General features: G+C 38.9%; 1 pseudogene across 1 annotated transcript; it reads left to right on the forward strand.

Moving 5' to 3' along the window:
• Positions 1-1,470: 1,470 nt before the first annotated feature.
• On the forward strand, positions 1,471-24,488 carry LOC148120418 (immunoglobulin heavy variable 3-21 pseudogene; annotated as a pseudogene). Its single transcript, XR_015739316.1, has 2 exons — positions 1,471-1,621; positions 24,019-24,488. The product of XR_015739316.1 is annotated as an immunoglobulin heavy variable 3-21 pseudogene (transcript).
• The last annotated feature ends 1,346 nt before the right edge of the window (positions 24,489-25,834 follow it).

Consider the following 25,834-nt stretch of genomic DNA (forward strand, 5'->3'; position numbering starts at 1 on the left):
AGGGTCAGATGGATGAGTTTTTGTGTTGGCAAAGCCTACATGCAGGAAACTCTCCTGCAGAACTCTTCTACTGGTTGGTTAGAAAAGTCAAGAGAGTTGGGGAATGGGCACAGGTTTTCAACCCACTGTGGAGGTCCTACAGAATGGGGTATCCTGACACATGGATGTTTACTCACCTCTTAAGTCCCCTCAGTATTGGAACATTGTTTCAGTCAATTATGCCTTTAAACTATTTATTATCTCTATAAAAAAAAGAATGCCCAGAGAAAAATGTAGAGCTCAATAAAAATCAATAAAAATTGAATGCCTTAAATCACCACAAAACTCTACCTGTTTTAGAGTTGGGCAACTTGGTAAAGAGGAAGGAACTGGGAAAAGATGAGGGAGGGAAATAATGATCAGAATATCTTCTATGAAAATATGTTACAAGATTTTTCAAAATCTCCATAAGATGGTCAGTAATTATAGTGCATATATTTAATCCTTTCACTAGGAAGACAGTAGCAAGAGAATTTTTCATGGTTCAAAATCAGCTTTGTCTGTTTAATAAGTCCAAACCAACAAAGGTGGTCATATAAAAAGATAGGAAGAAAGAAATTCAGGTCCCCTGCCTCTGAATATGTGTTTCTACATGTGGATATGTTGGGGTATGTGCTTGTGAGTGAGTGTTTGAATGTGTGATTGTATCAGTAAGCATGACTACTTGTCGGGTAATAGGATTTGTTACTGTCTGTAATAGTGACTGGGTGCGTGATTCTTAGTGTGTGTGCACATGTGAGCATGTATATGTGTGTGTGTGTGTATTTGGTTGTATGGATATGAAGGCATCTAAAACTGTAACTATATAGATGACACTGGTTGCAGTTGTACAGACTATCACCATCCACATATCTATCCATTTATAAGAAAAAAATTTAAATTGTCCCAGTCTCTTATTTATTGATGTGGTCAACACCATGACCAAAAGAAGAGTAAAAGTGACAAGGGCTCTCTCACTTGCAGTCTTCTATGGCCTGAGGAGAACAATGTCACATAAATATGTAAAACTCAGAAAATTCCAAGTGCTTCTGTCTGAAGGAAGAAGCTCTGCTTCTGAAGGCTGGCATGAGCCTGTTCAAGATCCACATTATGGAGAAGCCATGTCTAGTTCAGACAGAGGAGAAGACAGAGCGTCTACATAGAAACATAACACTTTGTGGCTCCTTTAAATTACACTGATCTACTAAGGAGATACAACAGTGTGGAAACACACCATCTCCTAATCACATGTTTGAAAGAGAACTAAGTGAAGTGTGGTGAATCCTTAGCAAGGAAAAGGTGCACGTGGAAGTTCATTACTATGTCAGTTTCTGTAATTGTCATCATTGTCTTTGATGCCTTGTATCTGCTCGGAGAATTGCCTTCCCAAAAGTGTGCAACTCCCAAGTTTGCTGCAGGAGGAAGACATGCAAATAAGGCTTCTCTGTGCCCATGAGTACAAGCCTTGCCACTATCCTGAGTTCTGGCAAAGGAGCCCAGTCCTGGATTCCCACGTCCTCCTATTCAGTGATCAGCACTGAACAAAGATCACTTACCATGGACTTGTGGCTTACTTGGCTTTTCCTTGCTGTTATTTTAAGTGGTAATAAATGAAAAGGAGATGCTGTGTTTTGTGTGGACAAGAGAAAGAAAAAATTTCTTCACTGACAGTATTCTGACCAGCATTCTCTTTATTTCCAGGTGTCAAATGTGAGGTGCAGCTGGTGGAGTCGGGAGGTTGTGAGGCCTGGAAAGTTCCAAAAACTCTTCTGTGCAGCCCCTGGGTTCATCTTCAGTAATTAATAAATGGGCCGGGTCCATCAGGCCTGGAATGGTTCACACATAACAGTAGTGGTGGTAACTACATCAAATATGCCAATGCTGTGAAAGGCTGGTTCTCCATCTGCAGAGACAATGCCAAGAACACCCTGTACCTGGAAATGAGCAGTCTGAGGACTGAGGACACAGCCATATATTACTGCACCAGATTCACAGTAATGCAAAGTTACTGTGAGATCAAAAACAATCATCACTGCCAGGCACTCATGACCAGCAGGGTTGGGGAGCTCACCCAGAGACCTTGGCGAGGTAAAAGACTGTCCAGAGATGCATAAAAGGTTGCACTCCTTTGTATCTTGACTGACTCCCCAAATCACACTCAAGATTCTCTCTACAAGTATAGTGTGTAGTAATCCTTGAAGTGTCAAAATTTTTTATTCAAATTTCTGTTTTCCATTGTGATGTGCTATGATTTTTTTCATTATATTTCTCTCTTACACTCTTCCTCTCTTACTCCCTTTCATTTTACTTCTCTCTCTCTTTGTGTGTGTTCGTGTGTGTGTCTGTTTGCTGGAATGTAGAATTGGGTCTGTCAATGTCTCTCTGTGAGTATGTTTGTGATTGTTTTAGTTCATGTTTATGCATGTATGAGTATAATTTGATACATGTTGATATGAAATGTTTTATCTCAGTCAGCCTTCACCATATTTCAAGAAAAATACTTCACTGATCCCAGATCAAACCTACTGACTTCACTAGTTGGCCAGGGTTCCACATTGATAACACTATCTCCACAAACCAGAGGTGTTGGCTGCCACACCAAGCTTTTTGTGATTTGACAACTAAGAGTACAGATCTCACACAGAGATTCTTGTGTGGCAAGAAATAAAATAAAAGAACTATCTCCATGTCCTTATTATGGGTTACTTTTATAAATAGGTTATCCTCTGATTAGAACAAAATGCAGAGCATTGCAAAAGGAGAAAGTGATTTTGTATGGTTACTGGTATCTGAACCTGAAAGGATCAAGGGCTCTGGAAATTGTCAAGTACTAGACTCAGAGCAGTCTCAATAGTAACCTCGGTGAGAGCACTGGAATTCAAGTTAGAGCCAACAAGGAAATAAGTCAGGGTCAAATATTCAAGAAGACTACGCTCTTCACTCTCACCTTCATCCTCAAAAAATATGTTCACATCAGACACAGATGTGGAACTGGTAATAAAATGTGTGTGAGACTCCATTAATGAAAATGTGAGGACAATGCAGCCAGTATCACCTCACCAATCTTCAGTTAGCTGCAGGCAGTCACTCATCTACTTAGCAGAGAGCATGTCTTTTGTTTTCTTCTTTAATGTTTATTTGTTGTTTTTACTCGTGTAATTCCCTAATTTAAAGGGACTAAAGAATTTTCTTTTAACCTGCCAATCTAGTTTCTTTCCTACAGGCTCCTTCCTACAGTTTATTTATGTAACATGACGGGGCCAGCTTGTTGGGGTTTCCGTCCCGCCCGGTACCCCACAACCGGCAAATCCCAAAGAGAAATCACACACAAGACTCCATAAGGTTATAAACTGATTGGCCCATTAGGTCAGGCTACTTATTAGTTCTTATGACTTATCTTAACCCATTATTCCGATCTATGTTAGCCACACGGGCTCAGTACCTTTTTCAGTGTGACAGCTTACATGTTGCCTCTTCGGTGGTCTGCGCAGGAATGACAGAGGAACCTCCCTGCTTCCCAGAATTCTCCTGTTCTCATTGCATCACCTCTACTTCCTGTCTGGTTTTCCTGCCTATACTGCCTGCCTGGCCAATCAGCGTTTTATTAAAATATGATTGACAGAATACAGACAATTCTCACACATCATATTTACATTGCCTCTCAGCAAACATGATGGGTAGTTCCTGTTGTGAAATCTGAGACAGATTCTTTATCTGAAACTCAGGTATACTCAAGTTTGTATCATACAAGGATCTGGGAAAAACTGATGATCCCTCACTGGTATGTTGGGATCCTATAGATTGTGTCACTATGAAAGAACAGATAAGCATTGGAAACATATGTTACTTTTTTAGTGTAAATATGATGATACCTAAGAACTGATCAAGGCATGGTCAGATTTTCTTGAATTTATTTCACCTTTGATGATGTCATAACTGAGAATGGTATTCTGTGAGTTCTGTAAAAATGGCAAGAATAAGCTGGGTATTGATAAGTTCAGCCAATAGGTCGAACATCTGGAAGCTGCAGACAGGAGACAGACTGTTGCTAGAAAGCAGTTGCATCTTCTCTGTACTGCCTTTCCACCATCAGGTCCACATACTTGTGTGTGGAATGTTTTTCTGACTAACAGGAAGTTGAGACTTTGAATATCATGGCTATGACAGCTCACAGTCACAGGAGGAACAGAGAATGTCTCCATAACTGAAAATTATTCCAGGCAGGCTGATGCCTGAGTCTGACCTTGTTGTGATTGCCTCTTATTTAAAACAGACCTTTAACTTTTTTTCAATCTTTCTTAATGGATTTGCTCAGAGATCCAAGCACCACAGTTCTTATACTTTCTTTACAATTATAAAGCAGATGTGGATCCTCAGAGGGAGAGGACTGAGAGAGCTGAGTGTACTAGATTGAAGATTTATACTCCAAAGTAAATGACAAGAGGAGTCAAATATTAATAAATTTCCATGTTTCCAAAGAAGGTCCTTCAGACTCAGATTTCAAAGTGTCCTATTTATAAATAGAGGAATCATCAACATAGTTTCATGCCATTAATGGTTATAAAATATATTCTTGACTTAAATGTGCAGTCTAAGAGTTTATTTTGCTGGTTTACAGATCTGTTAGTGATTAGCTATATAGAGAAGTTTTCCTTCCTCTTTTGTGCCTTCTGTACATCCAAGGACAGATGCATGAGTGTGATGAAGTGGTCTAGGAGGGCCTTCAGGCTATGTGTTTCTTTTATTAGTTGAATAAAGAAACTGTCTTGGCCTTTTGATAGGGCAGACTTAAATAGGTTGAGTAGAAAAAACAGAATGCTGGGAAGAAGGGCAGTGTGGCAGATGCCATGATTCTCCTGCCTGAGATGGACACTGGTTAGACTCATGCTGGTAAGCCACAGTCAAGTGGCTATACACATTAATGGAAATGGGTTAAATCAAGATGTTAGAGTTGGCCAGGAAGAGGCTAGATATAATGGGCCAGGCAGTAATTTAATTAATACAATTTCTGTGTGGTTATTTCATAGGTTAAGCTAGCTGGGTAGAAGGGCATGGCTGCTCCTCCTATCACCTTGGGTTTCATGGTTGAAACAGTATAGAATCAAGTTAAACAGAAAGGTCAGTCACGTTCAGTGACTTGGAAAGCTTTACAGTCAACCTAGTCCTCATTTAATGTGTGCACATAACACATAACTCTAAACATCCTGTCTAGCTTGTCATAACTTGTGTGGAAAGGCATTGATCCTGAGAGGGCTCCTGCATGGAGATTAGGAAAACAATACAGCTGGTGACAGCAGTTGAGCCTCAGGTACCTGTACTACTCACCAGGTAAGGCACCTTTGTGCTTCACCTCCTGCTCTATGACAACTGTGGGATTGTTTGGTGGGTTGGAGTTTGCAGTTCTTCTGTGATCTTCGATCTGCCTTGTGTGGGAATCATTTCTTTTGTCATCTTTTCCTTTTATGTTCATTTGTATGCTTTTTCATACATACCACTGAATTCACCAGCACTAAAGAATTTACTTTTTAACATGCATCCATTCTTTCCCTTCGGAGTTCTTTTTCACACACCCTCATTTGCTACCTGTTATGATGAGGGTGAGCTTTGTGGTCTCTATGTAAGAATTACAGACTCAGGTTATTAATCTGATCATGAAAATCTTATTTTTAATAAAATATTATACACATTATGTATATCTTTACTGAAGGAACAGATATTCTCAAAAGCAAAAGTATACATACATATATATATATATATATATATATATATATATATATATATATATACACTTTGGTATTTGTCCCTTTGTAACCAAAAAATAAGAAAGGAAGGAATGAAACAAGGAAAGAAAAAAGAAAGAAAAAAAATTTGCTTGCTTCATTTGAGAAAACCATTGATAGGAGAGGAAGAAGTTGTAGCAGTTTTGGGTATCCAAAGAAAGATGACCAGACTGGAACAAAAGGAAGGAAAGTGAGAGGAACATTTCTTAGAGTCTGAATCTCTATGTGTTCGAAGAAGTGGTTAAAGGAGTTGTCATCAAAGCATAGGACTCATTGAGACTTCTTCCCCCAGAATTGGGCATTCCAGTTGCTTTCTAGTAGTGCAGATTCCATGATTAGCAGAGGATGTGTTCAACAAAACCAGTTACACTATCAGGGTCTGTTGAAAACAAACAAAAAACAATGAGATAAGGATGTCTCTAGTATTCATAGAGACAGTATAGATATAAAGGACTTCAATTTGTGGGGGTAGGAAGGCACTGGTGGTGGGCCAGCTGCTCAAAAGAACATTGGGGTAGGAGGCCATTGATGTTCTACAGTGATGAACTTTTAATACACTACACTATTTTGAAAAGATTTTTTTTTAAATTCGTTTTGAGAACTCATACACATTTGCAATGTATCTTGGCCATATCCTCACTCAACTTTTTCTTCCAATTTCCTCTCCTTGGCCCTCCCAAAACATTTTCCTCCAAAATTCATGTCTTCTTTTTATGACTCAACAAATCCAAACAGTTTTTATCATAAGCCCGTTGGTGTAGACAAAGACAAAATCCAATAGCTACATCTGCAAGTAAAATGAATCTCCATCCCCCAGCAGCCATCATTGAATGCAGAGAGTCCATGACTTTGTGTGAGCTGTGTTTCTAATTTGCACAGATTAATCTCTTGTAGTCCAGGATAGGTTTGCACTCACAGAGATCCGTCCATCTCTCTCTTTCTAGTGCTCATATTAAAGGGTTATGTCATCATTGTCTAGCCTCTGTGGCTAACAAATGTCTTAGCTCTGCACTCTGATCTTGAGAATGCTTGTTAGATCACAAACAAAATATCACTACACATCCAAGAGCTATGTTTTCATAAAACTGAACAATCTTCAAACTTTGGACATATATTACTGTGCCAGAGAAACAGTTAAAGAACTCCATAATGAGCTTGGACAGAAACCTTTCTACTCAGACCAGCATGGGATCTGGAGAATGAACAGGTACTCCCAGAAACAGTAGTCATCTGGAATATGCAGCATTTGCAACTGTTTGATGTCAAACCTTTGTTTTTTGCCTTTTAAACAAGGTAATCCTCTAGAGTACACTTTACTTGTCATAGACTATTAATCTTGCTTTTTAATTACACACTAGTCATCTTTGTTCCCACACAATCCTCTAAAATTTCTAATTTCTCCTTGTCAGAAAAATCAGCACATTATTTATGTCTATATCTATATCTCTATCTATATAGAAATAGATAGATAGATAGATAGACAGACAGACAGACATATAAACATACAAACAGACAGACAGACAGACAGACAGACAGATAAATAGAGAGATAGATAGGAGTCTGAAAATATGAAACTTTGTAAGAATTTTGAATAATCTTTAATTCATCCTCTTTATTTTTAAACTTATGATAAACCAAAACTTCCTTGAATTAATGTTACTTTTCAAAGTTATCTTTAAAAATGAACCAGCCACAGTTTCCAATCTCTAAACTAATAGGACCTTATAAAAGGGTACATTTTGTATAATTGTTGCATGATTGTATTTTTGAACATTTGCATTTTGGTAAAAATTAGCTTGCATATCAAAGTTCCAGCAAATGATTCCTCTATAGGCATATTGTGCAATCAGACCACAAAATTCCTATCTACAAATATGCATATCCCAACAAAAAATAGCTTTGGTCCCTGTTTCATCTCTCTTCAGCCCTTCAAATAGACAACTGAATTCTATGATATTCACAGAATTGTGCTTTTGTTGCCTACAAAGACTCCCGGAATTATTCCTCTACATTCTTTGTTGTTGCTAAATGGAAGAATATGGTGTCTCATGTGTGAGTTAGAGAGGTGTACGTCAGAGAAGACCGGATGGCTAGAGACTCCATGTTAATATGTAATATGCTTGGGGCAGGTTTACAAAGGAAAAGAGAATCTATTCATGTGAGGCTAAGGATTCTCTGGAATATCAGGCTGTGACACTAATAGAGTCTGATGAAACTTTGGAGACCACAATGATTACATTCTTAGAATATTGACAGAAGAACATATAACAGTGAATTAAAGAACTGGACACAATATTGAACACACAGATTCCACTGCCATATTTTTCAGGGTCAGTATGAGGATCAGCTTACATGGTTGTTACTGAAATGGATGGACAACGTGAAATTTTAATGAGTTTGTTAGACCTAAAATATAGCATAACCAGTATCTCTATTCTCATTCTAAGGATTTACTTTTGACCCAGATTATCCAGAACTTTTTGGAGTGCTTACCAATATAAATGAAAAGGCTTCACATACTCACATTAAGGTAAATAAATTATTGAACAAATAGGCACAGGCAAAGTTTTTCTCTTTCGTAGAAAAGAAGCAGCAAATGTTTGTAGAGATGCCCTTGAAATGCTCTTCTCTTCAGTATGTCCTTTGATTCATTCTAGATAATTTTAAAGAAACGGTGATACCTAAAAGACACATATGTATAATCAACACCAGAATAACTGTTCCTGCAGCATGAGCCCGGAAAGGGGAGGGCAAGAATGATATGTTTTCCCCCTAACTCTGATTAATGATGTGATGTTTTCACCATAGAAATCAGTAACAGCTAACCAAATCATGTATAAGATTATCTGTAAATGGATTTTTTTAGAAATAAGAGAAGGACCCCACCAGTTCTTTGTTGGATGGGAAGATGGATCCAGATAAAGTTGCCTACCAAGTTACTTGATATTTACCAGTGTTCCTTAAGTGACTTTTGAACTTATTGTTTTGAGCCTCAGTTATACAGCTTTTACTATTTTTTTTATTCTTTAGGATCTCTACATGTGATATTTTCCCATCCAGCTCCTCCCTTATCTTTCAAACACAAGGCCCTACCAAACTTATTCTTATTTAAGCCCAGTTAGTGTTGTCCATATCTGCATGTTTGTGAACCCAAGCACTACAACATAGGAAATATACCAGGGACTCTACCCTCAAAATAGAGTGACTATATCCCTTGTGCATAAAAATAAATTTCCAACTCCTCTCAGTAAGAAATAGCACCAAAGAATTATCAACCCTATGTATACCATTGTTTTGACTGGTTTGAATATATTTGTGTTCCTATAGAATACAGTAGGCATTATGAATCCATGATTGTAATATCTATGACATGTCCAGAAGACATCATTTCACAACACTACTTGTAAAAGGGGCATGCGGGCTGCATTCTCAGAGGCCAGGATCCTGGCTAGCTTACCACTGAAATAATTACACGGAAACTTTATTCTTTTAAACACTGCCAGACCCATTAGTTCTAACCTCTTATTGGCTAATTCTCACATCTTGATTAAAACATTTCTATTAATGTGTGTAATACCACGAGGTGGTGGCTTACCGGGAAGATTCTAACCTTCATTCATCTGGGGCCAGATATCTACTCTGCCTATCTAAGCTGCAGTCCTATCAAAGGCCAAGGCAGTCTCTTTATTAACAAATGAAAGTAACACATAGAAAGATGACCCTCCTACATCAACCACTCCCGGTGTTCCACTCCTTACATTCTTCCCACATCCTCTTCCTCAGTAGTGTCTGAGCCTTGGAGGAACTTGAATGATGCTGGAAATCTTATATCACACAACATATTAAAGATTGGGAAGGACAGTTTCTGCCTTATGGAGAGAATCCAGATTGTGTGTTTGAGACTCTGTGTTTGGTGATCTGGCTTTGTAGTCTTAGAACTAGAATGGAAGTCAAGACAGGAAAAGGCATCTTAAGTGAAGGGAAAGAGGGAAAAAGCACAGAGGTTTTGAAAGGAAACGTTGGGTGTAATGAGAGAAAGGGACTGAGTGGATAGAAAGCATGAGAATTTGGGAAAATAAAAACAATGTATTCAGAAAATATACAATTTATGCAAAAGTTTTGTGTTTTGTTACAAAAATGTATTACATGTCCCCATTACTTTGACCATATGGATATGCAGAAATAAAAACTGACCTAAGACAGCATGAAGACAGCCATGTGTTGCCTGGTATTTAGATGGGAAAGGAAAAGGCAGAGTGGGAGGTAAAACATGATCATAGGACAAATTTCAGGATGCAAACAATTAAGTTCTGCAAATATAAATATGTCCCCACAGCATTCACTGAGAGGAAGACAGACAGCAACAAAAACATTTTCTATGCATATGGTGAAAAGAGAACTAAATACAATGTGGTGAATCCCTAACAATGAAAATGTGTACACAGAGCTACATTAATGCTTCAATTTCTATAACTGTCATCAGTGTGTATGATATCTTATATCTGCTCTGCGTACTGCCTTCGGCCCAGGTCTAACTACAGAGCCTTTGTGGCAGGAAGATATGCAAATAAGATTTCTATGTGCACATAAAATCATGCCCTGCCCTGACCCTGCAGCTCTGGCACAGGAAATAAGCCCTGGATTTTTAAGTCCTCTCAGTCAGGGTTCAGCACTGAACACAGGACACTCACTATGGACTTATGGCTTATAATGGTTCCTTTTATCCTCATATTCATAGGTAATTCATAAAGATAAGATGCTGTGTGCTGTAAGGAGAGGAGGAAGAAAAAATATTTTCTGTGTTAGTTTTCTAAACAGAATTCTTTGTGTTTACAGGTGTCCAGTGTGAGGTGCAATTGCTGGAGTCTGGGGGAGACTTAGTGCAGCCTGGAAAGTCCCTGAAACTCTCCTGTGCAGCCTCTGGATTCACCTTCAGTGATTATTACATGAACTGGGTTCGCCAGGGTCCAGGGAAGGGACTGGAGTGGGTCGGAGAGATTAATAAAAATGGTGGTAGCACCTGGTATACTGACGCTGTGAAGGGCCGGTTCACAGTCTCCAGAGACAATGCCAAGAACGCTCTGTACCTGGAAATGAACAGTCTAAAATCTGAGGACACAGCCATGTATTACTGTACAAGAAACACAGTGAGTGAATGCTACTGTGAGCACAGACAAAAACACGCCCGTGGGGAGCAGAGAACCAGCAGGGGGCGCTGAGAGCACTTAGAGATCTGTGTCACAGAAGAGCCTGCTCAGAGAATCATGGAAGACTGGACTTCTCTGTGTCTGCACTGCCTCTCCATATCACACTTAGGGATTTTCTCTACATCTATAGTGTGCAGTAATCCTTGAATATCCAAATTATTATTTAAACTTCTGGTTCCAGTTGTGTTGTGTGTGTTTATTTATTATAGTGTTTCTCCTTGCTTCCCTTTATCTCTCTCTGTCTCCCTATCTCTGTCTGTGTCACAGTCTCTATCACTCTCCCTCTTTCTCTCTCAATCTTTCTTCTGAGTCAGAAGGTTAACAGATAGCCCTGGGAACCCAGAGTTGAGAGGTGATGTCCTCATGAGCACACAGTGTTCTGCCCTCCATCCTCTGTTTAGGATCTGTTTAGGATCATTTAAATGATCTGTTTAGGATCATTCACCTTGACCAGTTAAAGTGGACAGAAGAGGTTGCATAAAGCTGTCATTTTTAATAACTACAGAAATGGATCTTAAACTCAAAAGAATTTGTTGCTTGTAACTAATGATATGAGTGCCATTTACCAAAGAAAGAATGAGACCATAATATGGGAATGGATGAAAAGGGATGTCTGTTCTGTGGAAATGGCAATGTGGTCCTACTAAGACATTATAAAACTGGGGGCTTACTGAAAGAATTACACAAGATTAAGTGACTCTGCAATCTTGCTTCTTGATAAGCAGAAAAAGAAGCAGAGTTGGTGTAGGAAGACAGAAAAGGAGGGATAAGAGAAAAGAAGAGAAATACAGTAGGAGAAGACAGAAGGTTCAAAGGAATAAAAGAGGAGAGCAGATAGTGAGATGAATCAGTGTAATCACAGTGCATTATTAATGAGCATGGCTATTTGTTCTTAAGTAGAATGAATGACAAAGATGGGAAAAGAATATTTTCAAATATCATATGAAGTTAATATTCATGTATTTATCTGCATTTGTATGTATTTTTTTGGGGGGGAAAGATTGTCTCCATTGCTGTATATCTGTCTGTGTGTATATGTCTGAGTATCTGTGCTTGCTTTGGTGATGCATACTTCACATCATCTATAAATAGTTTACATTACAGAGATTACCATAACATCATCACCACAGAAACCTGCTCTGAGATCTGGTAAGCAGCATCACTGGGATTCAAGGTTTGCCTTCAGGCTCTGGGCCTCCATTACCCTGAGCAATCCTCTGAAGACATTCCAGTTCCCATTCTTCCTTAAGGTCCCAGTGATTCCCAAAGCATCAAAGGCAGAAAACAGCTCAAGAGGACCTGTCTACGTCTTTTCAATGTGTGACAGACACTGTTACTCATATGTGCATCCTGGTCTTATTTTTGCTTTCATTCAGGTATGTGGTGTTGAACATGAGTAGAGATTCCAGCACAATCTGAGATTCAACTACACAGTAGTCTTTAAAATATAATGGAGTCCAGAATGAGAATAGGAGTCATCAACTGAAGGTGCAGTTTCCATACTTCTCCTTGTTATCTTCCTTCTATTTTCTTTGTTTGTTGGATAAATATATGCTCAGTAAGTTTATCCTTTTAGGTTTTTGTTGTTGTTGTTGTTGTTGTTGTTTTTGTGTATTTGAGATAGGGTTTCTCTTTAGCTTTGCAGCCTGTCCTGGAACTAGCTCTTATACGCCACGCTGGCATCAAACTCACAGAGATCTGCCTGCCTCTGCCTCCCAAGTGCTGTGATTATAGGCATGTGCAACCACTTCCTGTCCATAAATTGATTTTTTATAGAATCACTTATAACTGCTGGGTGTCAAGAAAGAATAATTTGTGGATACTGCTGTTTATTTTAGTAGTGCATAAATGCAGTCATCAAAAAATATTTTCTGTTGGAAAATGTAATGTTTTAAAAGATTGAGCTAGACTTGTATCTCTGTGGTAAAGTGCTTTCTCACCATGTAAAATGTCTGAAGTTTATGGACCAAACTCACTTAAAAAAAGGAATTAAGCTTTTAGAAAAATATAATTTCTTGCTTTCATGATCTTAAATGAGCCACTCTCATGGCTGGGAATGGAATGAAATTCTCCAGAGTAGGAAATACAGTTGGAACGTTGTAGAGAGCAAACAAGTCTACAGGAGCACATCTCTTGGGTTGCATATCAAGCAGTTCATTCAAGGTGTGCAAGATCCATGACACAGGTTTAAATAAATACAAATTGTAAATCCCATATGGGATAAAGACAATGGTTGTAAATTCTAATTGGCTAGACTGTGTGTGTATAGTACATGGTTTTCACACATGTTTGGAGGCTAGAGTTGAATTTGCATATGTTCACCAGTTGATATTTATCTTAGTTTTGAATAAGGATATCACAATGAATCTGGAACACAAATATGCAGATAGAATCTTTGGATGGCAACACTTACAGTACCTCCAGGCACAAGGCCTCCAGTGATGGGAATATAGGACAAATCATAACACCCAGCTTCTAAGCAAAGAGTTATGAATCAAGCTAAGATATTAATACTGGGAGGCAGACACTGTACCACTGAGCCAACTCTTGAGCCTTAAATTTTATCACTATGCATAGATAAATGAAATGTAATCTGTCAAATCAAATATGTGTATTGTAAAATAATTTTAATTAATACTATTTAATATTGTTTTTTAATATTATTAACTTTTAGGAGATAAAATGTGTTGTCAATTATGGATTTTTAAAGCATTAACTGTCTATCTAGACATGAATGCCTCATGTCCAAACCCCTATATGTCCCCTTAAAACTCTGAATTTTTGTGGAAATCTGGAATTTCAGAGATGGGCAGGATCTGCAATGAAGAGAGGAAAGAAATAATTACCAGAATATATTGTATTGAAGTTTTAAGAAAATAAATTCATTAATTTTTGAAAACACTGCATTTGATGGTTGGGCATGGTGAAACAGTCTTAATCCATTCAGTGGGGAGACAGAAAGAAAACTTTCTCTCATAGCTTGGTCTATAAAGAAAGTCTAGGCCACCTAGATGACCCTGTCAAAAAAGAAGAAAGTCATCCTCTCTACCTGTATATGGGAGAGTGTTTCTGATTGTGGGTGTGTAGGATGGGTATGGGACTGTATCTGGAAGTGGGAATCTCATTCTCTCTATATGGGAAGTGGGAATCTCATTCTCTCTATATGTGTCTCTGTCTGTGGATGTTAGAATGTGTGGCTATATACACAGCGACTCTGTGTATGGCTGAGGATGAAGTTGGGCAGCCTGTCATGTCCCCTACTTCCCTAATTTCATGAGAATAATTTTCAATTATCCTACCTTGTGATCTTTAAATGTGATCAACACAATGAACGAAAACAACATGGGAATGAAAGGGTTTCTGTCATGTTAATGCTCACAATCCATTGTGAGGAAAATCAGGACATGTAAAGGTGGGAACTGAATCAGAAACTTTGATTTACCAGCTTGGTCTCTATGGCTGTTCAGTCTGCTTCCTTATACAAACCAGAAACACCTTCTCATGGATGGTATCTTTAACATCAGAATTGGCGCTCCCACATCAGTCATTAAACAAGAAATCAGCTCCCACAGTTTTGTCTGGAGACTAAAATGATGGAGGCATATTTTTCCAGCTCAGATTCTTTCTTCCCTGATGACTCTACTTTGGATTATGTTGACAAAATTCTAACAACAACAAAAGGGGAGACTGGTATTGTCATGATAACATGGCCCATTAAATGAGTGCCATATGTTTCCCACATAAGAAAAAAACAATGACTAACGAAACACTTAAGAATAAGGATCCACCACTCAAAATGAAGATAATTATAATTAAAGTGTGACTTTACCATCAACTCATTCCTTTTACAAATGAGTTTGCCTTAGTGATTTTATTCTAGACAGATTCCCAGAAAAAAGAAGCTGGGGAATCAAGGGAGTACTGAATACAGATACAAACTATCTCTGCCATAACCAAAGTAAAAAAAAAAAAAAATACCTGAATAAATCAACCTATACCAAGTTCCCAAGGCAAAATCAGAAATGTTTCACTATCTTTGTGATAATCCTCCACCATTTTTGTAACCACAATGAAAATAACAGACAAACCCAAGATGAGATATGCTAATCATGTCTGAAAAATGCTTTCTAACTTCCTGAACATCATGAACAAGAACACAGCACTCATAGTCTTGGTTCCCTATCAGTATTTCCCAGGAATACTGCCTCACCTATGCTAAGGTTTAGCTCCATCACTGCCACTCACAGTAAACAGATTATGCACAACAAACTGAGGGACAGAAAATGTAGAGTACCCATATATAGGAAATGGTGGATGTTTTCCAGGATCTGACAAGGCAAGTTGGTAACAGATCCTCATTTCCCTTCCCTGGTGATTTATGTTACCAAGGCATGGGAGAAAGTCCCGCAGTCCCTTGTCCTCTATGGTTATCCTCACCACAAGGCAAACCATTCCCACTGTTCATGGATGTCTTCCTTCCATGTCTTGTCATCATTCTGCCTTCTTATTACTTCAGATCATATAACCCTCAAGCCTGGCTGGGTTTTTATGAACTGTTAACTTTCTCATCTCTCACCAATGTAATAATCATAAAACCTGAGTTCTTATGTGATACAACTTGAGGTCAGAGAAAGTGAGAAATAAAAATACAAAGAGAAAAGCAGACTACTGTAAATAAAGATGTTCAATAAAAAGTGCCCATGTCTGGTGTTCCTAGTTAGGAAAGTGAATAGTCTGAGCCTAATGAGACAGGATCCAAGTCAGTCAACTGTGTTTTTGTTTTCTTCCAGATGAACACATGAGATCTCACATACTAAATGTTAGTAATCATAAATTATCCAATAGATGAGGGATAAGAATAAGATGTCTGTACTGACACCCAAATAATAAATTCTAAATTTTCATAAGTATGATTTCTGACCACTATGAGCCCAAATTCTTTCCTAAATCCAATTTATGAATTTTCAGAGACATTCAAATTCATCAAATAATTGGTACCTTGTTCTACCATCATTGATTGAATGTGGACTCACCATACACATTTCCATCCTTTGCCTGGCAGGTATGCACAGTGTGACTCAAAAAAATTCTTGATAATCAGGGATTAGAAACCCAGCCAGAACCAGGAAAAATATTCCTGAGTATCTATTTTCATTTCTACCAAGAAGTACAAAGCAAAAGTCAGTTACCAGAAGTGAAAAGCAAAATCTCCTTGGCTTTGTTTTATCCTCTCAAAAACCTCCCCCAATGCAAAGCATCCCTCAGGATGAAGACAAAAGCTATGGCCTAGCTGAGAAGTCCCATCTGCTTCCAGCAGAGCAGGGATATCCTGGTGCAGCTGCTCTACATCTTGTCCTTTCCAGCAAGGAAGTATTTTTGGGTTACAGGTATATTGTGTATGCAATATTTGACTGATGGTGATATTGTTTTCCCCAGTGCCACTGTCCCAGGTCAGGTGAAAAAATCAGAACCTGACATGGTGCAGACCTCACAGACCCAGACCCTTTCTCCTGCCTTCAGAGTCTCTGTGTTCTCATTAACCAGGTGTCATGTGCATTGGGTACACTAGTCTTCAGGATAGGGACTGGAGTTAATGGGAATAATATGATATAATGAGAACACTGATTGTAATTCAGTTCTCAAGTTCTAGGTCACCATCAGCAGGAACACCTCCAAGAGCAAAGGTTTCTTAAAACTGAACAATCTGCACACTGAGAACACAACCGCATATTATGCTACCAGAAACACAGTGATGGAAGTCTAATGTGAACCTGTATAAAACCTTGCTACAGAAATCTCAGGGCCAACAGGCAGTACTAAAGGCCAATAGAGACTGCCCCCAGTATTAGTACAAGTCTTTTGAGAGTGCTGAATCGAAGCAGGTGCACAAGCTCAGGAATGGTTGGCTTTTCAGTTTCTAGGCTTGCTCTGTATAGTAAAGACATTTTCCCCATTGCAATCTTCAAGAACTTAGTCTACACTACTTTTTAACGCATCTGGATATTTTTGAAGTACTGTTTTCCACTGTAATGTTTATTTTTCTACACAATTTTGATATTATTTGGACAAGATAGATAGTATCATACAGAGAAGATCTGTATATGCTGTGGGTACCAGGATTAATCTTGAAAAGACTAAGGGATCATTGAGATTGGGGTGCCTAGGTTCACAAGAGAGCTTCAGTTAATTCTCCAGCTAGAGCAGAATTTAGGATTTTGGTAAGAGTCAGCAGATCATGCAGAACATAACCTTGATTTCCTCTACCCTCTTTATTATCCTCATGTAAAACATGAACATCCGTTTCATCCTTGGTCCTGGTAATACTCTGGTACTTATGCCATGGAAGTAATGCAGCTAGAGATAGCAACTGAGCTTCAGGCATCTTCAGGAGGTTCTTGGATTACATACTGCATGAGGTGTCCCTCAGTTTCATGTTCCTTTCTGGAAATGCTGTGAAATCAAATTGTAATTTGTAGGTCTTGGGATCTATTCTGGTATTCTCAGGTTCCTGGCATGTAATCAAATTGTTTTTGGATAAAATAAAGTGCCTTATCTCTACCAAGGTATTTAAACACAATATTAAATTTTACAGGATTTTAAACTCATCATATAGATACAACTGTCTATCTGTTTGAGATGTGTTTCTTGTTTGCTACAGAAAGATAGTTTCTTTTTTGCTATCAAACCTATTAGCCTGTGTCTTCTTATAGGTGAGTTGAGTCCATTTATATTACGATATCAATGACCAGTGATTACTATATCCTCTTATTTTAGTTTTTATTCTTGGTGATATTATTGTGTCTGTGTTTCCCTTCTTTGGGACTTGTTTCTGTGAGATCATCTATTGTCTGTGTTTTTGGGGATGTAGCCAACTCTTTTGGGTTGAAGTTTTCCTCCTAGTCCTTTTGTACAGTTGCGTTCATGGCTAAGTAATTGTTAAATCTGGTTCTGTTGTGGAATATCATGTTCATCCATCTATGGGTAAGTCTTTGTCTGTCTTGTTGACTTTCACAAAAAAAAAACAGCTCTTTAACTCCTTGACTGTGTAGGCTTCCTGAGAGTAGTGCTGTTATTAAATTCTAACTATAAACCATGTGATCTGATAAGATACAAGGGGTTACTTCAATTTTTCTATATCTGTGGAGATTTGTTTTGTTACAAAGTATGTAGTTGATTTTAAAGAAAGTTCCAAGAGGATCTCAGAAGAAGGTATATTCTTTTGTGTTTAGGTGGGAAGTTCTAAAGATGTTTGTTAAATCCATTTGAGTCATGATATCTGATAATTCTCTTATTTCTCTGTTCAGTTTCTCTTTGGTTGACCTGTCCATTGGAGAGGGTAGAGTGTTGAAGTTTCCTTCTATTAGTGTATAGGTTTTAATGTGAGATTTAAGCTTTAGTAATTTTTTTTACATATGTGGGAGCTCTTGTGTTAGGGGCAAAGATGTTCAGGATTGAAACTTCATTTTAATAGATTGTTTTTATTATGAGTATAAAGTGTCCTTCTCCATCTCTTCTAATTGATTTTAGTTTAAAATAAATTTTGCAAGATATTAGGATAGCTACACTCACGTTTTTCTTAGGTCCATTTGATTGGAAAATCTTTTCCCAACACTTGACGCTGAGTCTGTTTTGAGGTTTAAGTGTGTTTCCTGGGTACAAAAAAAGGCTGGACCTTGTTTTCATATTCATTCTCTTAGCCTGTATCTTTTTATAGGGTAAATGAGTTCATTGATATTAATCAATATTAATGAACAGTGGTTGTGAATTCCTGTTATTTTTTGGTCATAGTGTGTATTTCCCTCCCTATATTTTGCTGTGGGAGGTTTTCTGTTCCTGCATTTTTGTGTGTGCAGTTAGCTTCCTTGGGTTAGGTTTTCCTTCTAGTACTTTCTGTAGGGATGGTTTTGTGAACAGGTATTTTTTTAAACCTGGTTTTGTCATAGAATATTTGTTTTCTCCACTGACTGTGATTGGAAATTTTGCTGAATAGAGTAGTCTGGGCTTGCATTCGTGGTCTCTTAGTATCTGCAGCACATTTGCCCAGAACATTCTGGCTTTCATGATTTCCACTGAAAAGTTGGGTGTAATTCTGATAGCTCTACCTTTATATGATAATTAACCTTTTTTCTTTGCAGCTCTCAATATTCTTTAATATTCTATATGTTTTGCATTTTAATTATTATATGGTGAGGGGAGGGCTTTTATAATCCAGTCTATTTGGTGTTTTGTAAGCTTCTTGTACCTTCAAAGGAATATCCTTCTTTAATTTGAGAATGATTATTTCTATGATTTTGTTGAATATATTTTCTGTACCTTTGAGTTGATGCTCTTTTCCTTTCTCTATCCCTATTATTCTTGATTTGGTCTTTTCATGGTGTCCCAGATTTCTTGGATGGTTTGTCATAAGAGTTTCTTGGATTTAATGTCTTATTTAACGTATGAATCAATTTTCTCTATTTTATCTTCAACAATTGAGATTCTGTCTTTCAACTCTTGTATTGGTTACGCTTTCCTCTGTAGTTTCTGTTCATTTCAGATTTTCCTTATCCTGAATTCCCTCTGTTTGTGTTTTCTTTATTGTCTGCATTTCAGTCTTCAATCTTGAACTGTTTACTTTACCTCTTTCATTGCTTTTTCTTGGTTTTCTTGTGATTCTTTGAGTAATTTATTAATTTCTTCCATTTTCTGTGTGTCTGTTCCTGCATTTTGTTAAAGGAGCTTTTCATTTCCTTTTTAAAGGTCCCCATAATCTTCATAATGTTACATTTAAAATAATGTTCTTCTGCATCTTCTGGGTTCAGATAATCAAGTCTTCCTATTGTATGTCCCCTGGGTTCTGGTGTTACAGTGTTGCTTTTTAGGGTTTTGTCCAAATTCTTGCATTAATGCCTACCAATCTCTTCCTTCAGTTGATGTGGGCAATGTCTTTGCATTGTGGTCCATTCCTTGCAGTGGCTATCTTGGTCTTGTCTGGTCTGTACTGTCAATGTCTGTGTCTCAGGGAGTCACTGAGGTCTCTCTAAGTCTGATTTTCTGGTTTGCTTTTGGACCACTCTGTGCAGTCACAGCTTGTACTTTAGAGTTCCTCTCATGGTCCTCTCTGTGTAGTTACAGCTTCCGTTTCAGCATCCTCTGATGTTTTGGGGTAGGTGGGTTGGAGTGTTTGTGGGTGGAGCTGAACTTGTATCTTTTATTGTCTGATGGATCGGATAGGGTATTTGAGCTACCTAGCTGCAGGAAACTTACTTGCTGTGTGGCTATAGAAGGTAAGGCAGGTAGGGTAGTTTATAGTGCCTTTTCCCCATTATGGAGGGCCTAGAGAAATGTTGTCTCTCTGGCTTACTGATCAGTCCTCTCTGTGTGGTAGCAGACTATGTTTCAGAGTTCCACTGAGTTTGTCGGAGTACAGGCAAGTTTGGTGGCAGGGTGGGACTTGTAACTTGCAGGATCCTATGGATAGGGTGGTGGTACTGGAGGAGCCTACCAACAGGAAATTCACCTAATGGCAGGCCTAGAGAATCCAAGGCAGATGGGGGAGAGACCTGGGCTTTTGCCCTAGTGGTCTAGAGAGTGGGGTATCCTGCCATATGGCTGGTCATTCGCTTCTTGATCCTCTGTATGGTGGCATACTGCATTCTAGAGTTCCACTGTGGTTTCAGGAGGACAGGTGAGTTTGGCGCCCAGGTGGGACTAGTAGCTTGAAGGGTTGGTAGATGGGGAGGTATTTGGGCCATCTGCAAGCAAGAAACTCTCCTGCTGGCTGGCTAGAGATGCTGAGGCATGTAGGGGAGAGACTTGGGGTTCTGACCCGCTATGACAGGCATAGAGAGTGGGATATTCTAATGGGTGGCTGGTCATTCACCTCTTGATTCTCTCTGTATTGTAGCAAACTGTGTTTCCGAGTTCCACTGAGGTTGCAGGAGGATAGGTGAGTTAGGGGGAGAGGTGAAACTTGTAGCTTGCTGAAAAGGAATTTTTGTCAAGTAATTTAAGATTTTGACATACATATATCTGTTTGTCCTAGTATGTGTGTCTCTGTGTAGGGTTACTTCTGTTGTTATATCACTGTTTGTCCTGTGTCTATATCTTGGAGTTAGCATGTTTGCTTCAGAGAGGCATATTTTCTTCTAGTTTATTAGTAGTTTACATTACAGAGGTAACCACAGCATCCTCTGACCATAGAGCCCAGCTCAGGCATCAGGTGTCCTGAAGAACTGGGAGTAGGAGTTGGACTTCATTATCAGGGCCTCCCTTCCCATAGTAAAGTCTCTAAACACAACCCATCTCCAGTTTCTGCCTAAGGGCCAAAGTTACATTCAGAACACCAGTGGCTGAGAGCCCAGCTCAGCAGCCCCTGTGTTACTCATTTCAGTGTGTGGCAGACACCATGCTGCTTATGGGCACAGTCCACTCTTACCTTTACCTTTTAATTCAGGTGTGTGGTGCTCAACCTGAAAATGAGATTCCAACCAGTGCTATTATGGGTCTTTACAGAAGATAATGAAGTCATCATTTCATGTCGTCCAGATTCTGGATAGAAGCCAATGATGGAAATGAAGTTTCTTCCTTTCTCTCTCTCATTCTCATTTGTTTGGTTTCCTTTGTCTTTCATAACATGCCTTCTTGAGATTTATGCACAATTATCGATCCTACATATTTTCTGCTTTCTTACATACAATCACAAATGGTGGCATCATGAAGAATGTGGGGAGGCTGTTGTTTGTTTTAGAGTTAAATAACAAAATGCTGTAATAATAAATGTAATTTTCTGTAGGAAATGTGATGTTTTAAAAGACAGGAGGGCTTGATATATAGCTCTTGGTTATATTCTTTACTTTCCGTGTGCAAGGTCTTAAATTCAAGAAAAAAGCCCAATTTAAAAAGAAAAAGATCAGAACTGCATACAGAAAAATATCATTTCTCACATTAATACACTTAAGATATGCAATTTTGTGGCTGGAGAAAGAATGACAATCCCTACATAAGTAAGGAACGATGAAAGTTTTAGAGAGGGAACAAGTATATAAGTCTCAAGAGTCCTTTTCTTTGTTCCCAGAATACCAAGCAAGTCGGCCTAGGACTGCAACTTCTATGACTTGCTTCTAAATAGCTACAAAGTTCAACACGGGGGAAAGGAAATATTTGAATGAATGGAAATGCTAATTGTCACAGTGTATGTTTGCACATGTTAGGGAATGTCACAAGCTGATCCTGAGTGTATTCCTCAGTTGACATCTACCTTATTTGTTGAGTGAGGGTCTCACACTGAACCTGGAGCTCAGAGGTTCAGATAGAATGGTGGGATGGCAAGTCACAGAGAGTTTTCAGTCACCTCCTCCCCAGTGCTAGGAATGAAGGTTAAACCATCACACCCAGCTTCATAGTCAAGTGCTGAGAATGCAACTGAAGTGCTCATACAGGGAGGCAGGCTTCTTAGCCCTGAGGAATCTCCGCAGACCTGAATTTTGTTACTATATCTTGTGCACATTAATGAAACATTTTAAAATATAAGACAAATACAAGCATTATATAATATTTTTTCTAAGATAAAATGTATTTTCAATCATTGATTTTTAAACCATTTATTGTCTAAGTGAAAATGAAAGCAATGAGCCTAACTCCTAAAATCACCATAAAACTCCACTTGTTAAAGAGTTGGGCAGTGTGAGAAAGAGGAAGGACCTGGAAGATATGAGGAAAGTAAATAATAATCAGAAATGTTTCTATAAAAATATTTCAAATATTTACAAAATCTTCATGAGATGATCAGAAATTGTAGTGCATACTTTTAATCCAGTCACTAGGGAGACAGTAGTCAGAGAATCTCTCATGGTTCAATATCAGCTTGGTCGATGTAAGTCACTAAGTCTTAGACTTAGTGAGTCTAAGACAACCAGAGTGACCGACTCAAAAGACAGTAAGAAAGAAATCTAATCCTTCTGCCTCCAAATGTGTTTCTATTTGTGGATGTGATGTGTGTATGTGTGAGTGGTTGGATGTGTGATTGTATCAGAAATTGTGACTACTTGGTAGGTAATTGGATTAGTGACTGTGTCTGTAAGCGTGACTCTGTTTGATTGTCAGTGTGTGTGTTGGGGTGTATGGCTGAATCAAAAAGTATAACTATGTGTGCACAATGGTGGCTGAACTTGTGCAGAGGTTCACCATCCCTTCATACATCCTTTCATTGGAACAATTTCTAATTGTCCCTGTCTGTAATCTGTTGATGTGATCAGCACCATGACCAAAAGCAGAGCACAGCCACAGAGGTTGTTTCATTTGTAGTCTTTTATGGCCTGAGCACAGCATTGTCTCATAAATATGTAAAATTCAGAAAATTCCAAGGTGCTCCTGACACAAGGAAGGAGTTCTGCTAACCTCTCCTGGAAGGCATGACCCTGTCCAAGATCCACATTATGGAGAAGCCATGACTAGTCCAGAGACTGGAAAAGGCAGGGCTCCTATATAGAAACACAACAGCTTGTGGCTCTTTTAAATTACATATATGTACTAAGGAGATAGAACAGTGTGGAAACACAACATGTTCTGAGCACCTGTGTGAAAGAGAACTAAGTGAAGTGTGGTGAATCCTTAGTAAGGAAAAGATACAATAGAGGTTCTTCACTATGTCAGTCTCTGTAACTGTCGTCATTGCCTTTGTTACCTTATATCTACTCTGAGCACTGTGTTCCCACAAGGGCCCAACTCCAGAGCTTGCTACAACAGGAAGACATGCAAATAAGGCTTCATTACCATAAGGTGGTAATGAAAACCACCGCTGCCCTGATCCTGCAGCTTTGGAGAGGAGCCCAGTCCTGGATTCCCAGGTCCTCGCATTCAGTGATCAGCACTGAACACAAATCACCATGGACTTGTGGCTTATTTGATTTTTCCTTGCTGTTATTTTAAGTGGTAATTAATGGAGAAGAGATTTTGTCTGTGTGTTGTGTGGACATGAGAAAGAAAAATAGCTTCAGTGACAGTCTTCTGACCAGCATTCTCTGTGTTTTCAGGTGGCCAGTGTGAGGTGCAGCTGGTGGAGTCCGGAGGAGGCTTAGTGCAGCCTGGAAAGTCCCTAAAACTCTCCTGTGCATCCTCTGGATTCACCTTCAGTGATTACTACATATACTGGGTCCGCCACGCTGCAGGGAAAGGGCTGGAATGGGTTGCAGATATTAGTGCTGGTAGTAGCTACATCGACTACGCTGATGCCGTGGAAGGCCGATTCACTATCTCCAGAGACAATGCCAAGAACACCCTGTACCTGGAAATGAGCAGTCTGAAGCCTGAGGACACAGCCATGTATTACTGCACCAGATGCACAGTGATGCAAAGTTACTGTAAGATCAGACATAAACCTCCCTGTAGGGTGCTTATGACCAGCAGCGGGCTCAGAGAGCACCCAGAGATCTGGGTCAGGCAAGAGCCTATCCAGAGATTCATAAAAGGCTTGACTCCTCTGTGTCTGGGCAGACTCTACTAATCACACGCAGAGATTCTCTTTACAGGTATAATTTACAGTAATCCTTTAAGTGCAAAAACTTTTATTCCGATATATGTTTTCCATTGTGATGTGCTATGATTTTTTTATGTTTATCTCACTTGCTCTTACCCTCTCACTCCCTTCATTTATTTCTTCTCTCCCTCCCTCCCTCCTTCCCTCTCTTTCTTTCTTTCTTTCTTTCTCTCTCTGTCTCTCTGTCTCTACACACACACACACACACACACACACACACACACACACACACACACACACATATATATATATATATATATATATATATTTGCTTGTGTTTTTTGGGATGTTTGACTGTGCCCATCAGTGTGTCTCTCTGTGTTTTTATGCCTGTGTGTTAGTTAGTGTTTATGTATAAGTATAATTCCATACTCAGTGATATGAAATTTTTCTCTCAATCAGACAAATATTTAATTGGCTGCAGATCTCACCAACTGGCAAAACTTGTTGTCCTGTGTCCACATTGATAACAGTGTCTCTACATCCCAAATGTGTTGGCTGCCACACTAATCTTTTTGTAGTTGGACAACAAAGAGTATAGACTCCTTTCAGGGATTCTTTTTTGGCAAGAAATGCAATGACATGGGCTGGAGAGATGGCTCAACGGTTAAGAGCATTGCCTGCTCCTCAATTCCTGGCAACTACATGGTGACTCACAACCATCTGTCATGAGGTCTGGTGCCCTCTTCTGGCCTGCAGACATACATTGTTTGCATAATTAAAAAAAACTTAAAAGAAAAAGAAATGGAATGACACAACGATTTCCACAGACTTACTATGGGTTACTTTTATCAATATGTGTTATCCTCTGATGAGAACAAAATGCAAAGCATGGCAAAAGGAGGAAGTGATTCTGTATGGGAACTGGAATCAGATCCTGAAAGGGCCAAAGGCTCTGGAAATAGTCTGGTAATAGACTCAGGGTAGTCTCAGCATTTACCATGGTGATAGTACTGGAATTTAAGTTGGATCCAACAAGGAAATCAGGCAGGGTCAAAGACCTAAGACCCCTAATGGTCTTCAATCTCACCTTCTTCCTCACAAAATATGTGCACATGAGACACAGGTGTGGAACTGGTAATAAAATGTGTGTAAGGCTCCGTTGTCGAGACTGTGAGGACAATGCAGCCAGTGTCACTCACTGATCTTCAGTTAGCTGCAGGCAGTCCCTAATCTACTCACAGATAGCATGTCCTTTGATTTCTTCTTTAATATTAATTTGTTGATTTTTCTCATATAAATCCCAAATTTAAATGGCCTAGCGAATACTCTTTTTACATGCCCATTCATTTTCTTTCCTGCAGGCTCCTTCC

The sequence above is a fragment of the Myodes glareolus genome, chromosome 11 (assembly GCF_982192425.1).
Source record: "Myodes glareolus chromosome 11, mMyoGla1.1, whole genome shotgun sequence".
Taxonomy (NCBI): domain Eukaryota; kingdom Metazoa; phylum Chordata; class Mammalia; order Rodentia; family Cricetidae; genus Myodes; species Myodes glareolus.